The 14,642-nt window shown below is 46.3% G+C and overlaps 1 pseudogene; it reads right to left on the bottom strand.

Moving 5' to 3' along the window:
* Positions 1–238: 238 nt before the first annotated feature.
* LOC749740 (high mobility group protein B3-like) lies at positions 239–12,248 on the bottom strand (annotated as a pseudogene).
* Between the last annotated feature and the right edge of the window lie 2,394 nt (positions 12,249–14,642).

The following is a 14,642-nucleotide window of genomic DNA, read 5'->3' as shown; positions in this document are numbered from 1 at the left end:
CTCTCCCACCTCTCCTCACCTGCTCTGCTCCAACTATACTGATTGCCCTGTTCCTCAAAGAGAACAAACACATTCCTGCACCAGGACCTTTGCATTCGCTGTTCCCCTAGCATGACGCCCGTTCCCCAAGACCTCCCTGAGCTGTGTCTCATCGTTCAGTTCTCAGCTCAGTGTCACCTTTCAGAGAGGCCTCTCTGACTACTCTAGGTAAAGAGAAGCCTCCCTCCCCTGAATCCACCTATCCCTCCGTCCCACACCACCAGGATGCATTTTCTTCATGGCATTTCTCAGCCTTGGCGATTGCCTTGTTGATTTGTTTGGGCTCTGAGCCCTCTCCATTGAATGTCAATGCCCTGAGCACATGGGCCTTTTTGGTATCGATCATCTGTGGAGCATAACGTCAGCACCGTGGGTGTTTACTAAGTGAATGGATGCAGTACATGCATTGCAAGTGCCACATGTTGCTGGAATCTTTGCTGCTTACTCTCTGTGTGGCCTCAGGAAAATCACATTTTCTGCAGCTGTGCAGTGGGGCAGGCTGGGAGTACCAGGGCAAAATAGAGAGCGGCTCCTGAATGGAGCTTTTTGTTTGTTCTAGAAGTCTATCATTCTGAAGACGTTGTACGGAAACATGTACTCTGATTTTCCAGCTGGGGCTGTTTTCTGCCCACCTTCCTGCTCTGGGAAGCAGGGCAAGTTCCTGGGAGATGCTCCCTGGAGTCGGGGGAAGGGGGTGGCCTGGAAAATAGCCCAATGCCTAGCGGGAAAGGGAGGGTGTAAATGCGGGAAAGGGGTGCCTCTGGGAGAGTTGAACTGTCTCCTGAAATAGAGTGTGGAAAGAAAGACTGGATCAAAGTACACAGACTTTAGGGAGGTTAGTGCAGCTGAAACCCTCCACACAATGCTTGACGCTCATGTCAACACAGCACATGTAAAGGAACGGTCGCAGTGATTATGATTAATTATTGCTGTTACTGAACTGTGTCCATTTCTATAAAGGAAACAGACTATCTCAAGTTGTGCCTTTTCACAATTCTCTGCCTCATTTCAGCATCAAAACAGTCCTTTGGGGCAGGTACCCTTGTTGTCATAGAATTGAGGAAACCCAGCCACGGAGAGGGTGTCTTGCTCAGGTTCACACATAACTGCAGAACTGGGATTCAAATGTGGTTGGACTCTTCCTGCTACAATTTTGAAGTGTCTTGAAATTTCCCAGGATTCTTTATTTTTGTTAGGCAGTGCCTGTTTCCTTGAGGTTCCCAGCAGTTAAAATAACCATTAAGAAATGAAAGGAGACCACAGACTTGGTTAGGAAGGAACAGGGCTGGGAAGAAGTAGGGGCACCCTTGCCTGGCTCTCCAGGAGAATCTGACCCCACAGGGGGCTACCTGGGAAGGGACAGAACCAGGGCCAAATCCTGAGGACCTCTCTTCACCTATGAGGCCAAGTGGCTACATCTCCCTTCTGGCCTGAGAGGCTCTAGAGGGGCAGTGAACTTCTGGATGGGTCTCAGCAACAGCAGAGGAAACACAGCTCCCACTCGGGCCCTATCCTCACCCTCAGGGTTGGAGCCTGGCCTCAAATCCTGATCTTCTAGGTGCCGAGCCACCTTGAGCGAAAGCAACAGGTGTAAAGAACGCCTGACTCAGAACGGAACCTGGAGCCACCTGCCCAAGATGCCTGGGGCGGGGACCTGTCTCTTGCCCTGCCACTGTGGGGGTGACATCCTCCACCCTCACTCTCTCCCTTCCCCAGAATGGCACCTACGGTGTCACCATTACCACAGGCGTTTTGGGGTGGGCACTTGGGGTCAAGCCCCTTGCTCAAAGGATGACATGAAGTCTCTAATACCTTTGTGGGCCTTTATCTAGTCAAGGTTGTGTGGGGGTGAATAAGCTGTTCCAGGGATGTGTTCCAGGGGCTGCAAAAAGGTGGGGAAGGCACAGGAAGAAGCAAAGATGGAACTGGAGAAAGGATCCCAGCATGGCCTGGGATCAGGACCTCGAGAACGGGTGGGGAAACCTGGAGGGAAAAATGGAACTGATCAGGTGCATTTCAACTGGGCCATGGTATTTTAGGCAACACCTCTGCTGGAGAGGTTGTTGCCTGCAAAACCGGATGAAGGCAGTGCTGTCAGGGCTTGGTGCTCTGTGAACAGCCACCTGGGGTCTGCACGTGTCTTCTGCCTCCACCCACCCCCGCTCAAACCCCCTTCCCAGCACCTCCCTCTCTGCAAGGTTCCGGAGTGGCCACCCACAGAGCAGCTCTGGGCTGGGCGCTGAGTCATGAGGCTGTGGTGCCTGCCAGGGGGCGAGGGTGGCAGATGGCTTCATGTGGGCGTGAGTGAGGAGGGGGGCAGATGGGAGGGGCAGTGACCCTGGGCCCAGCAGGGATCCAGGGAAGTGGCCTGGGAGGTAGGTCCCCAACTCTTCCTTCCCCCTGTCTTCACTGCCATTTTCCAGGGATGCCCATTCCTGCTGGGGTAGCCAGCTGTGACCAGGTCAGTGTGGAAAGTGAGCCCTGGGAGACCTGAGGCCTGAGGCCCTGGGCTTCCGCTTGACCTGGCTGGGTCAGCCGTGGGAGGCAGAGCCTGGCTCTGTTTATCCAGGCCGGACACTTCCGGAGCAGATGGGCGCCTGTCAGAGCCACCAGCCAGGAACTGGGCTGACGTCCTCTCATTGCCAAGTGGCAGGTGACTCGAGGGCCTGGAGGGAACATGGGTTTGGTTTGCCTGTTTATTAGGGAACTCTCTCTCTGAGCTGGGAGCTGCCTGCACAGCTGAGTGAGCACAGGGCAGACTCTTTGACCCAAAGGGACCTCGCCCTTTCAGGCGCTGAGTGCTGGGGACTCTGTGGGGGCTTCAGGATCTCCCCAGAAGCCATGGCTGAGCTCTGCTTTTTGCCACCCCTACCTTGGTATATGCATTTCCTGGGGTTCCTGTGACAAAGTACCACTAACCAAGTGAGTGGCTTAAAACAGAGATGTCTTCTCTCACAGTTCTGGGGCCAGCATTGAACTCAAGGTGTCAGCAAGTCTCCTGCCGGAAGTCCTGACGGAGGGGCTGTTCCAGGCCACGCTCCTGGCTTCCGGTGGTTGCCGGCAACCCTGTGCGTTCCCTGCTTGTAGAGGTATCACTCCTGTCTCTGCCTCCATCTTCACATGGCGTTCTCCCCTCGGTGTCTTCTGCATCCGTTCTCCTCTTTCTCTCTTTTTTTTTTTTAGATGGAGTCTCGCTCTATCGCCCAGGCTGAAGTGCAGTGGCATGATCTCGGCTCACTGCAACCTCCGCCTCCCGGGTTCAAATGATTCTGTCTCGGCCTCCCAAGTAGCTGGGACTACAGGCGCCCGCCACCATGCCTGGCTAATTTTTTGTATTTTTAGTAGAGACGAGGTTTCACTGTGTTAGCCAGGATGGTCTCGATCTCCTGACCTCGTGATGCACCCACCTTGGCCTCCCAAAGTGCTGGGATTACAGGTGTGAGCCATCGCACCCGGCCTCTCCTCTCTTCTTATAAGGACTCCAGTCATACTGGATTAAGGGCCCACCCCACTCAGTATAACCTCAAATTAATCACATCTGCAATGCTCTATTTCCACATAAGGTCACATTCTGGGGAAGGACATGAATGTTGGGGGGATACTGTTCCACCCAGGACACTTGGGTTGCCCATCTGCCTCATTCTTTCTCTCATCTTCAGCTTTTCCTCCCTCTTGCTCTGCCATTTAGAGAGAGGACACCCTGTACCCAGGCCTGAGCTTTCGGGGAGGGTGAGGCCACCATTTTCCCAACAGCTGGCTGACTCCCAAGCATTCGACTGTAAATTAGAAAACCCATTAAGAGGCAATCAATGTACAACTTGGTTTTTATCCTGTATAGAGTATCAGAGGCCTTTGGGAATAGAAAGGAAAGCTCTGAACTCCTGCCCAAGGTAAATGTACATGCAAACACGCACAGCTCTCAGTGGTGACACAGCCCTTCCAATGCCCATTTGTCCTGGGACTCCAGAGAGGGCCTTCTCCGGGCCAAGGAATTTCTGTCTGGAGCAAAAGGAGGCCCCAGTGCCTCAGCACTGTGCTGCCTGTGAGGTCAGGGGTTGCCATGCTGGGCGAGGACTGGGAAGGGTTTCCTTAAATCAGACCAGCGTCAGTGTGTGTGTGTGCAGTCATAGGGTAGGCAATGGAAAGCGGGTGGTGGAGGTATTCAGGAAAAGGGTGGGGTGCTCTGCCGTGGTGTTAAAATGTTTTTTTCTTGCCCCTGTAACCACCGCCCTCCAGATATTGTTGAAAAGAGGCCCAGAGCCTGATGCTGGATCTCCGGGCATTTAAAGCAGAGGTTCTCAGATGTGTTATTAAAGGGAGGGAGTAGGGAGTTGCCCAGCATAACCTCCTCCCATTAGCCTCTTTATGTAAAAGCACCCAGACTGTCCTTCTGTGTGTACATATAAATGTCCCCAAAGGTCCTGAAGGGTAAACATCAAGCAGGTACCAGTGGCTGCTTCTGGACAGGATCTAGCATTGAGGGCATCAAGGAAGGACTTTTCCTTGTTGCTACCTCTGTTTTGGTGTGGCTTGAATGTTTCCAATGAAAGTGGATTCAAATGATAATTGTGTGTTAAATTAAAATCTTTTCAAAGAAAGGCTCTTGATGTTCTGGGAGTTTCAGATCCCTTCAGGAAGTTCCTGAAAACCACGGTCTGTCTCTCCCCACTGCACCTGCTCACCACGAGCATCCCTAGCCCGAGGGAGGGGCAGACCCCTGGCACTGAAGCAGACCAGCTCCTTCTTCCAGAGAAGCCCACCTGCTGCCACCAGCCAGGCCACGGGGATGCTCCTTTTCCCCTCTCCCCACTCCACACCCAGGCACCCAGAAAATTCTAGCTGAATTGTTCTCCCGACCAATGGTTCCCAGGCGGATGGCATCAGAATCACTTGGGGGCTGGTTGAAATGGCGTGTTGGACCACCCCTTTACTTTTCTAAGATTTACTTTTCTAATAAGCGTCCAGGTATCTGATATGATGGATCCTCCCACCTCACTTTGAGAACCAATGATCTAGGTGAAGGGCATTAACTGTGCCTTCCGAGGTTCACCTGGAATCCAGAGAGGGGTTCCAGCTGGGAACAAGGTTCATTCCTCTCCTGTGTGGAGGCGAGGAGAGGAGCATCCATGGGAACCACCTGGGGACAGGGAAGAGGGAAAATCCTTCTCTTAGGAGTGAGGCTGATGAGATGCTTTGCACTGGAAGACTGTGATTGCCTCAATGAGAAGTTACCCGGGAGGCCCCCCAGTCACCTCCCACTCCTCAGGGACTGGAGGGTTGAGAGGCGTGAGCAGGTCCTTTCAAGTCCCTCTCACCAGTTGTTGGCCTGCCTGGGACTCTGAGCTCTGACCCTTCTGTGCCCCCTCAGCCTCTCCTCTGTGCCCCCTCAGCCTCTCCTCACCTCTCACCATTTTTTTTTTTTTCTTAGAGACTGGGTCTAACTCTGTTGCCCAGGCTGGAGTGCAGTGGTATGATCACAGCTCACTGTGGGCTAGCAAGGCTGTGGCTGGAGGTTGGGAAGGCAGGGGAAGGACCCTCCAGTCCCTCGGCTTCCCCATGACTCCTTTCCAACCTCTGTAGTTCTCAGGCATTAATACACAATCTCATCTCACTCTCACTTCAAGGGACTGGATTGAACAGACTAGGTGCCCCTGGCACCTGGCTAAGCAACTGGTGTGGAATTGGCACCCAGTAAATGTTTACTGAAGGAAAGAAAGGTGGAACTCCAAAGTGTGAAGGAAGGAAAGGTTTCTGCAGTACTTTTCCACTCCCTTCCCTTTCTGCATCTCGCCCTCCAGCAAATCCCAGTTATGTGGGTTCAAAGGGACTCAGCTGTGGGACTTATCTTTTTTCCCTGCAGTGACTGTGTTTCACCCTGGGGGCATTTTCATCTTAACTGAGCACTCCCAGCCCAGGTGACTTAAACCCCAAGGATGCAATGTCAGGCCTCAGGGCAAGTGAAGTTGTGCAAGGCCAGGATCCAGAAGAGGCAGAGTTCTAGTCCGGACCTCCACCCCCAACTCATGTCAGATCCACCCTGCAGCATTGTGCCTTAGGCCTGCGCAGGTGTCATAAAGATGCAGGTCACTGGGGGAGGGGGACTCACTTTGGAGGGGCCTTGTGTGTGTGCGGTGCTTCTGTGAATGAGCTCAGCTGCTGTGTGGATCATCTTTGTCTGCCAGACTGCCCTAGGAGTGATGAAATAGGGTCAAAATGCCAAATTCTTCCAGCAGCTTCTGAGATAAGAGCCCCTACCAAATTGAGGGGGTGGCAGAGTTGGCGAGTCTGGGCCTGAGAGAGAGAAAGAGAGGGAGCCTGTCCATTAGAAAACTCATTGAGGAATCAGCCCGATCCTCCCCTTCCCCCAATTTCTTTCACCTGCTGGGGGGCAGGTGGTGGTGGGGAGTGACTTGTGGAGGGGACAGGGACACCTGGAGCAGCTCTGGATCCCTGTTAACCCCTCAATGCCCAACTGCCAACAGTCACTAGGGACTTCTGATGAACAAATCCAATAACCCCTTCTCAGGCCTCTCTCTTCCTCCATCTCTGCAGATGTCTGCACTGGGGTGAGTCCTTTCCTTCCTCTAATGATTGACAAGCACTCGTGCAGTACATGCTCTGTGCCAGGCACTGTGCCAGCTCTTGGATACAAAGGGAATGAGTCCCAGCTCCTATTCAAGGAGCTTCCAGGGTGTGGAGAGAGCAAGGTGGCAACTGGCAGTTTCAGCACAGCAGACCGTGAGTTCAGTGGCTGGAGAATTTTAGGAAGGAAGCAACTCTGAGAACTCTCTTCCACATTCACCCTGGGCATTCTGTCTCTCTTCTCCCATTAGCTGATACCAGTTTATGTTTGTGGAGCTCTGGGCACTCAGATAAGAGCTCAATATGTGTTCTCCATCCTCACTACAACACAGCACAGGTATACACTGTGAACCCATTTCACAGAGAAAGAAACTGAGGGAGAGTGGCTCAGGAGCTTTCCCCAGGCCACACACATCTTCTGCCCCTCGAATGCCCTTCACTCCTAACTCTACCACTGTGGCAAGATTCCTGCTTACCAAGGTTCTGGTCTCCATTCTCTGTCCTCTTTCTTGTCACCCCTCCATGACCTCATGTCCTCCCACACACTCAGCTTCCGCCTCCTGTGTCTGGGTCAGAGGCTTCTGCACCCTCCAGACCTGCACACACACTTCCTGCCAGCCTGCTGAGCAGCTCCACGTGGGCACCCTGCCAGCACCTCAACCCTGCTGTGTCCAAGCCCACCATCTCTTCCATACTTCTCTGTGACTATGCATGGTGCCCCCTGCTCCTGGTTACCCAGGTGCCAAGGCGTCTCTCTTCTGCCCCAATCTGGAACACACAGCAGACAGAAGGTACAAGGGGAGACCACTCTGAATTCTTTTGGTTCCAAGTGACAGAAAAGTTCTATTCAGACTGCCTTGATCAATAACAGATAGTTTTGAGTAGAGCTAGGCTCAGACACAGCTAAATCCGGTGGTTCAAATGGTTCTACCTACTCTTGGTCTTTTAGCTCACCTTATATTGGTTTCACATTTAGTTCCCACAGGGTGGCAGAATGGCTATCAGTTCATACCCCATTAAGGATAAGCAGAAGAGACTGCCCTCCTTTTCCTGGTAAATCCTACACAAGTCCCGGGATTTGCCCTGTCTGCACCAACTAGAGTCTTGGGACTAGTTGCTGAGGTTAGAAGGATTCAGTTCTCTGATTGGCCAGGCTGGGTCATGGGCTTCACCAGAACCAAATGGATGGAGAGTAGGAACACTAATAAAGGCTTAAAGATACCCAAAGGCTCTATGAGATATGTCCCTTCCATGCTTGAGGGTGCTGGGGAAGGAGAGAAGAGGCCCAATTTGTCCTGATATTTGTGACCATTACTAGGTGAGATACATAACCAGAAGCTCTAAAGGTTGAACCTTAGAATCCACAGTTAAGACAGAGCGGGGTTTGAGCCTTAATTCCACTAATGTGTTAGTCAGGATGGGCTAGTAGACTCATGGTGATAGACAACCCTAAAAATTGTGATGAACACAGTAACCATTTGTTTCTTCCACATGCCACATGCCCCATGCAGGACAGTGGGGGCTCTGCTCCACATGGTCACTTAGGGAATCTAGGTGGTTGGAGGCACCATTATCTTGCAGCTGCACTGCCTGCATATCTCCTCCATGCCAGGGGAAAGAAGAGACTGGAGAATTGTGCCTGGAGACTTTTCACTGCCTCAGTTTGGAAGTGACAGACATTACTTCCGTTCATATTTCTTTGGCTAGAACTAGTCATAGCCCAGCCTCCCAGGAAGAGGGTAGGTATAAAGGAAAGCATATGGGATAGTCAAAGAAAATTACCACTGCTGCCACACTTACTCACTAGTTGTGTGTCTGTGGCAAGGTACTTAACCTCTCTGTGTCTTCATTTCCCTGTCTGTTTTTGTTTGTTTGTTTTTATGGACAGAGTCTTGCTCTGTCATCCGGGCTGGAGTGCACTGGCATGATCATAGCTTACTGCAGCCTCAACCTCCTGGGTTCAAGTGATCCTCTTGCCTTAGCCTTTTGAGTAGCTAGGACTACTGGCCTTGTTAATTTTTTTGTTTTTTGAAGGGCTATCTCACTGTGTTGCCCAGGCTGGTCTCGAATTCCTGGCTTCAAGTGATCCTCCTGCCTTGGCTTCCCAAAGTGCTGGGATTACAGGCATGAACCACTTTGCCTGGCCTCAGTTCCCCCCGGCCCGTTTTTTTTGTTTTTGTTTTGTTTGTTTGTTTGTTTGTTTTTTGTTTTTTTGAGATGAAGTTTTGCTTTTGTTTCCTGGGCTAGAGTGCAGTGGTGCAATCTCGGCCCACTGCAACCTCCACCTCCTGGGTTCAAGCGATTCTCCTTCCTCAGCCTCCCGAGTAGCCGGGATTACAGGCGTCTGCCACCACACCCGGCTAATTTTTGCATTTTTAGTAGAGACGGGGTTTGACCATGTTGGCCAGGCTGGTCTTGAACTCGTGACTTCAGGTGATCCACCCACCTCAGCCTCCCAAAGTGCTGGGATTACGGGATGAGCCACCACACCTGACCCCCATCTGTTAACTGAGGATTACAATAGTTCTTTTAAAAAATTTTTCTTTTTATAAAAATTTAAAATTTTATTGTGGGTACACAATAGCTGTATACATTTATGGAGTACATGAGATGTTTTGATACAGGTATGTAATGTGAAATAAGCACGCCATGGGGCATGGAGGTGTCTATCCCTTCAAACATTTATCCTTTGAGTTACAAACAGTCCAGCTACATTCTTTATTTTAAAATGTACAATTAAGTTATTGACTATTGTCACCCTCTTGTGCTATCAAGTTGTAGGTCTTATTCATTTTTTCTATTTTTTTTGTAGCATTAACCACCTCCAACTTCCCTCAGCCCCCCACTATCCTTCCCAACCTCCAGTAACCATCTTTCTACTCTCTGTGTCCATGAGTTCTACCATTTTGATTTTAATTTTTTTAATTAAAAAAAAATTTTTTTCTTGCCCCACCTAATGCCATCACGTTTTGATTTTTAGATCCCACAAATAACTGAGAAGATGTGATGTCTGTCTTTCTGTGCCTAGCTTATTTCACTTAACATAACGATCTCCAGTTCCATTCATGTTGTTGCAAATGACTGGATCTCATTCTTATTTAATAGCTGAATAGTACTCCATTATGTATATGTGCCACATTTTCTTTATCCATGTTCCAGATCTTAGAGGAAAGACTTTCAGTTTATCCCCATTCAGTATGAGACTAGCTGTGGGTCTGTCATATATGGCTGTTATTATGTTGAGCTATGTTCCTTCTATCCCCAGTTTTCTGAGGGCTTTTATCATGAAGAGATGCTGAATTTTATCAAATGCTTTTTCAGCATCAATTGAGATGATCGTATGGTTTTTATCCTTCATTTTGTTGATATGAGGTATCACATTGATTGATTTGCATATGTTGAACCATCATTGCATCCCAGGGATAAATCCCACTTGGATATGAGGAATGATTTTTTTTCTAATGTATTGTAGAATTAGGTTTACTAGTATTTTGCTGAGGGTTTTGCGTCAATATTCATCAGAAATATTGGCTTGTACTTTTCTTTTTTTAATGTGTCTGTGTCTGGTTTTGGTATCAGGGTAATACTGGCCTTGTAGAATGAGTTTGGAAGTATTCCCTCCTCCTCTATTTTTATGAATACTTTGAATAGGATTAGTATTAGTTCTTTAAGCATTTGGTGGAATTGAGTAGTGAAGACATCAAGTCCCCGGCTTTTCTTCAACAACCAATTTATGCCTAGAGTTCCATTATTGGAATGCTATGTTTGTAGGAGTTATTTATACCCTACTGCTCAAGGTCATTGTCAAGGTCTGATTTTTCATACACAAAAAATTTGCAACCTCTGGCACAAATGGGTTAACAGGAGACTTTTTATTATGGCTTCAAACTCGTTACTTGTTATTGGTCTGTTCAGGTTTTGGATTTCTTCCCAATTTAATCTTGGTAGATTGCATGTATCTAGGAATTTGTCCATTTATTCTAGATTTTCCAATTTATTGGCATATACTTGCTCATAGTAGCCACTAATGATCCTTTAAATTTCTGAAGTATCAGTTGTAACGTCTCCTTTTTCATTTCTGATTTTATTTATTTGTATCTTCTCTCTTTGTTTCTTAGTCTGGTTAAAGATTTGTCAATTTTGTTTAACTTTTTTTTTAAATGTAAGACTTTACTTCAAAAACATTTTAGCATTCCAAACATATAAAAAAAAAAAAAAACCTCAACATTTCAAACCGTGTTTAAGTACAGAAAGTTCTTGAACTTTCATTGATGCAGTGGCTCTTCACTTTGCTAATAATGAAGAGTTCTACAGTTTGTTTAAAAAGTAGTCCCAGCTACTCCGGAAGCTGAGGCAGGAGAATCACTTGAACCTGGGAGGTGGAGGTTGCAGTGAGCTGAGATCGCGCCACTGAATGCTGTGTCACAATATACAGAAACAAGACAACCTGAAGCTAAATGGATGCCCACTGCAGAGGCAACAGGTCCAGTCTCACAGTGCATGCCCTGAGCTATGGCCCTTCCAAAAGGCATCTTCCCCACAGCCTCAACCCCAAGCAAAGAGCTTCAAGAGTTTGTCCTGGTTGTTTTGTTCTTTTTACAAACTATAGATATATACAGTTGATAACTTAGGTTTCCAGCCAATTACCATATAGTTAAGACCAACTTACAAATTAAAAAAAAAAAAAATGCCAGAAACATCTTTAAATGCCTTGTCACACCAACCGCAAAGTGTGCAGAGTGAGAACATGAGAGTGCCTTTTCATTTTAAAAATGTTTGGAAATATGTACAACTTTGATACAGTTTCAGGGTGCTCTGGACACCCATGGCCACTTCATGTAAACCACCGACAATTTCTAGAGCATTTTGAGAGACTACAATATGATCGTGATCAAATTTTGTAATTAAACCTAATGAGGGCAACAGACACTTCTCAAATAAGAAATGTGTCAATTACGGCCCTCCCCTACTCTAAGGTATTCACAAGGAGACAGATAAACAGGTTTTTTTTTTTTTTTTTTAATTCATCCTCCTCCTTCTCCTCCTTTTCTCCCTTGTTGTCTTCTTCACCTTCCTCTTCCACCTTTTTCCGGGCAACTTCAGCAGGACACTTTGCACCATCAAACTTTCCTTTCGACTTAGAGTCGGCAACATCCTTATCATACTTCTCCTTCAGCTTTGCCGCCTGGGTGATGTAAGGCTGCTTTTCACTGTCATTTAAGTTACTCTACATCTCACTCAGCTTTTTTTTTTTTTTTGCCGCATCTCCAATAGAGATGCTAGGTTTTGTGGATTTGATCTTGGAGCGGAATTCTGAATAGAACAGGAAGAATCCAGACGGTGGCATTTTGGGGGCATTAGGATCCTTCTTCTTCCTGCCTCCCTTAGCTGGTCCATAATCCTTCTTTTCCTGATCATAGTGCACTTTATCCACCTTTGCCATTTCATCAAATTTAGACTTCTCTTTCGATACATTGTCTTCCACCCCTCAGAGCACTTCTTGGAAAATTCTGCAAAATTGACAGGAACTTCTGGGTTTTTCTTTTTATGTTCTTCTCTGCACGTCTACACAAAAAGGCAGAAGCAGACATCTTGCTCTTTGGTTTTGTGGGGTCATCTTTAGCCATCCTGAATGTATTGTTCACTAGTCTCAATTTTGTTTAACTTTTTGAAAAACCAACTTTTTGTTTCATTGATCTTTTGTATTTTTTTATTTCAATTTTATTTATTTGTGTTCTGATCTTTATTATTTCTTTTCTTCTGCTAATTTTGGGTTTGGTTTGCTCTTGCTTTTATAGTCTTTGAAGCTGCATTGTTAGATTGTTCATTTGAAGCTTTTCCTCTTTTTCAATGTAGGCACTTTTAGCTATAAACTTCCCTCTTAGTATTGCTTTTGCTGTATCCCATAGGTTTTGTTATGTTGTTTTTCCATTATTATTTGTTTCAAGAAGTTTTTTCATTTCCTTTTTTCTTTTTCTTTCTCTCTTTCTTTCCTTTCTTTCTTTTTTTCTTTTCTTTTCTTTTCTTTTCTTTTTTTTTTTGAGATAGGGTCTGGCTCTGCCACCCAGGCTGGAGTGTGGTGGTGTGATCTCGACTCACTGCAACCTTAACATCCCACCTCAGCCCCCTGGGAATACAGGAGGAAATACAGGCACGTGCCATCACACCCAGCTAAGTTTTGTAGTTTTTGTAGTGACAGGGTTTTGTCATGTTGCCCAGGCTGGTCTTCAACTCCTGAGCTCAAGGGATTGGCCCACGTAGGCCTCCCAGAGTGCTAGAATTACAGGTGTGAGCCACTACACCCGGCCCAATTTCCTTCTTAATTTCTTCATTGACCCACTGGTCATTCAGCAGCGGATTGTTTAATTTCCATATATTGTATAGTTTCCAAAATTCCTTTTGTTATTAATTTCTAGTTTTATTCCATTGTGGTCAGAGTAGATGCTTGATATTATTTTAACTTTTTTGAATGCTTTAAGACTTATTTTGTGACCTAACATATGGTCTATCCTTGAGAATGATCTGTGTGCTGAGGAAAAGAATGTATATTCTGCAGCTCTTGCATAAAATGTTCTGTAAATATCTCTTAGATCCATTTGGTCTATAGTGCAGATTAAGTCTGATTTTTCTTTGTTGATTTTCTGTCTGGAAGATCTGTCCAATGCTGAAAGTGGTGTTGAAGTCTCCAGCTATTATTGTATTGGGGTCTATCTCTGTTTTTAGCTCTAATAATATTTCCTTTGTATGTTTAGGTGCTCCAGTGTTGGGTGCATATACATTTTAAATTGTTGTATCCTCTTGCTAAATTGACCCCTTTATCATTATATAGTGGTCTTCTTTGTCTTTTATAGTTTTTGTCTGATATAAGTATAGTGACTCCTGCTCTTTTTGGTTTCCATTGGCATGGAATATCTTTTTCCATCCCTTTATTTTAAGTCTGTCTGTGTCTTTATAGGTGAAGTGCGTTTCTTGCAGGCAGTAGATCAATGGGTCTTGTTTTTACATCCATTCCGGCAATCTATGTCTTTTGATTGGAGAGTTTAGTTCATTTACATTCAGTGTTATTATTGAAAGTAGGGACTTACTCCTGCCATTTTATTATTTGCTTTCTGGTTGTTTTCTGGTTTTCTCTTCTTTCTTTCCTTCCTGTCTTCTACCGAAGATGATTTTCTCTGGTGATATGATTTAGTTTCTTACTTTTTATTTTTTGTGTATCCATTGTATGTTTCTTGGTTTGAGGTCACCATGAGGCTTGCAAATACTTTCTTGCATGATTTTTAACTTTGTTTCATCAGTTATATTTACATCTGTGAGAGCTACCACAAACTGAAGGTACTTTTTCATCAGAGTGGTTTGGTCAACCACCACGGCTCCTTGTGTTGCAACAAATGCCATTTTTCTTTTGAGCTGGTTTGTTTCTCGAGAAAAGTATCAGGTCCGTGAGTTCAGTCAGCCCCAACCTCAGTGGCCTGGCTCCCACAGCCCTATCCTGCGACTGCCTGCTGAGCCCTCACCTCTGTTGCTGCTCCACCTTGCACAGTCCCACCCCATACAAGAGTTCATTTCTTAAAAGGACATTGTCAGGATTAAATTAGTTTCTATATTTAAGTGTCTCAGAAAAGTGCCTGACACATAGAAATAGCTCAATACGGGTTAAATATTATCAATATTCTCCCACCCCTACTTAGGGTCTCTTCTGTACAAAGGATCTCATTGCAACATGAGTGAGGAGGTCAAACATCATTCGGTAATGTTCTGGTCTAGGACAAAATTTAGAACTGAGTAATTTTTGGCAAGTAGTTTAATATCTTTGAACCTCAACTATGTCTTCCATTAAAAACAGATTTCTAGTTACCTTTTAGGGTTCATGTGAGAGTTCAGTAAGAAAATGGTTGGTTAAGGCAGTTATGCCTACATTAAGCTATTTTGCCTACCACAATGGTAAAAATGATGTACACATTTTAAAGATTTGCATTAAGATTAAAACCAAAAAAGGTTTCTGCAGCTCATCTCCACTTAAG

This window comes from Pan troglodytes, chromosome 8 (assembly GCF_028858775.2).
Source record: "Pan troglodytes isolate AG18354 chromosome 8, NHGRI_mPanTro3-v2.0_pri, whole genome shotgun sequence".
In the NCBI taxonomy this organism is placed as follows: Eukaryota; Metazoa; Chordata; class Mammalia; order Primates; family Hominidae; genus Pan; species Pan troglodytes.
Note: the sequence above shows the minus strand (reverse complement) of the source record. Positions and strands in the feature narration are given on the sequence as shown.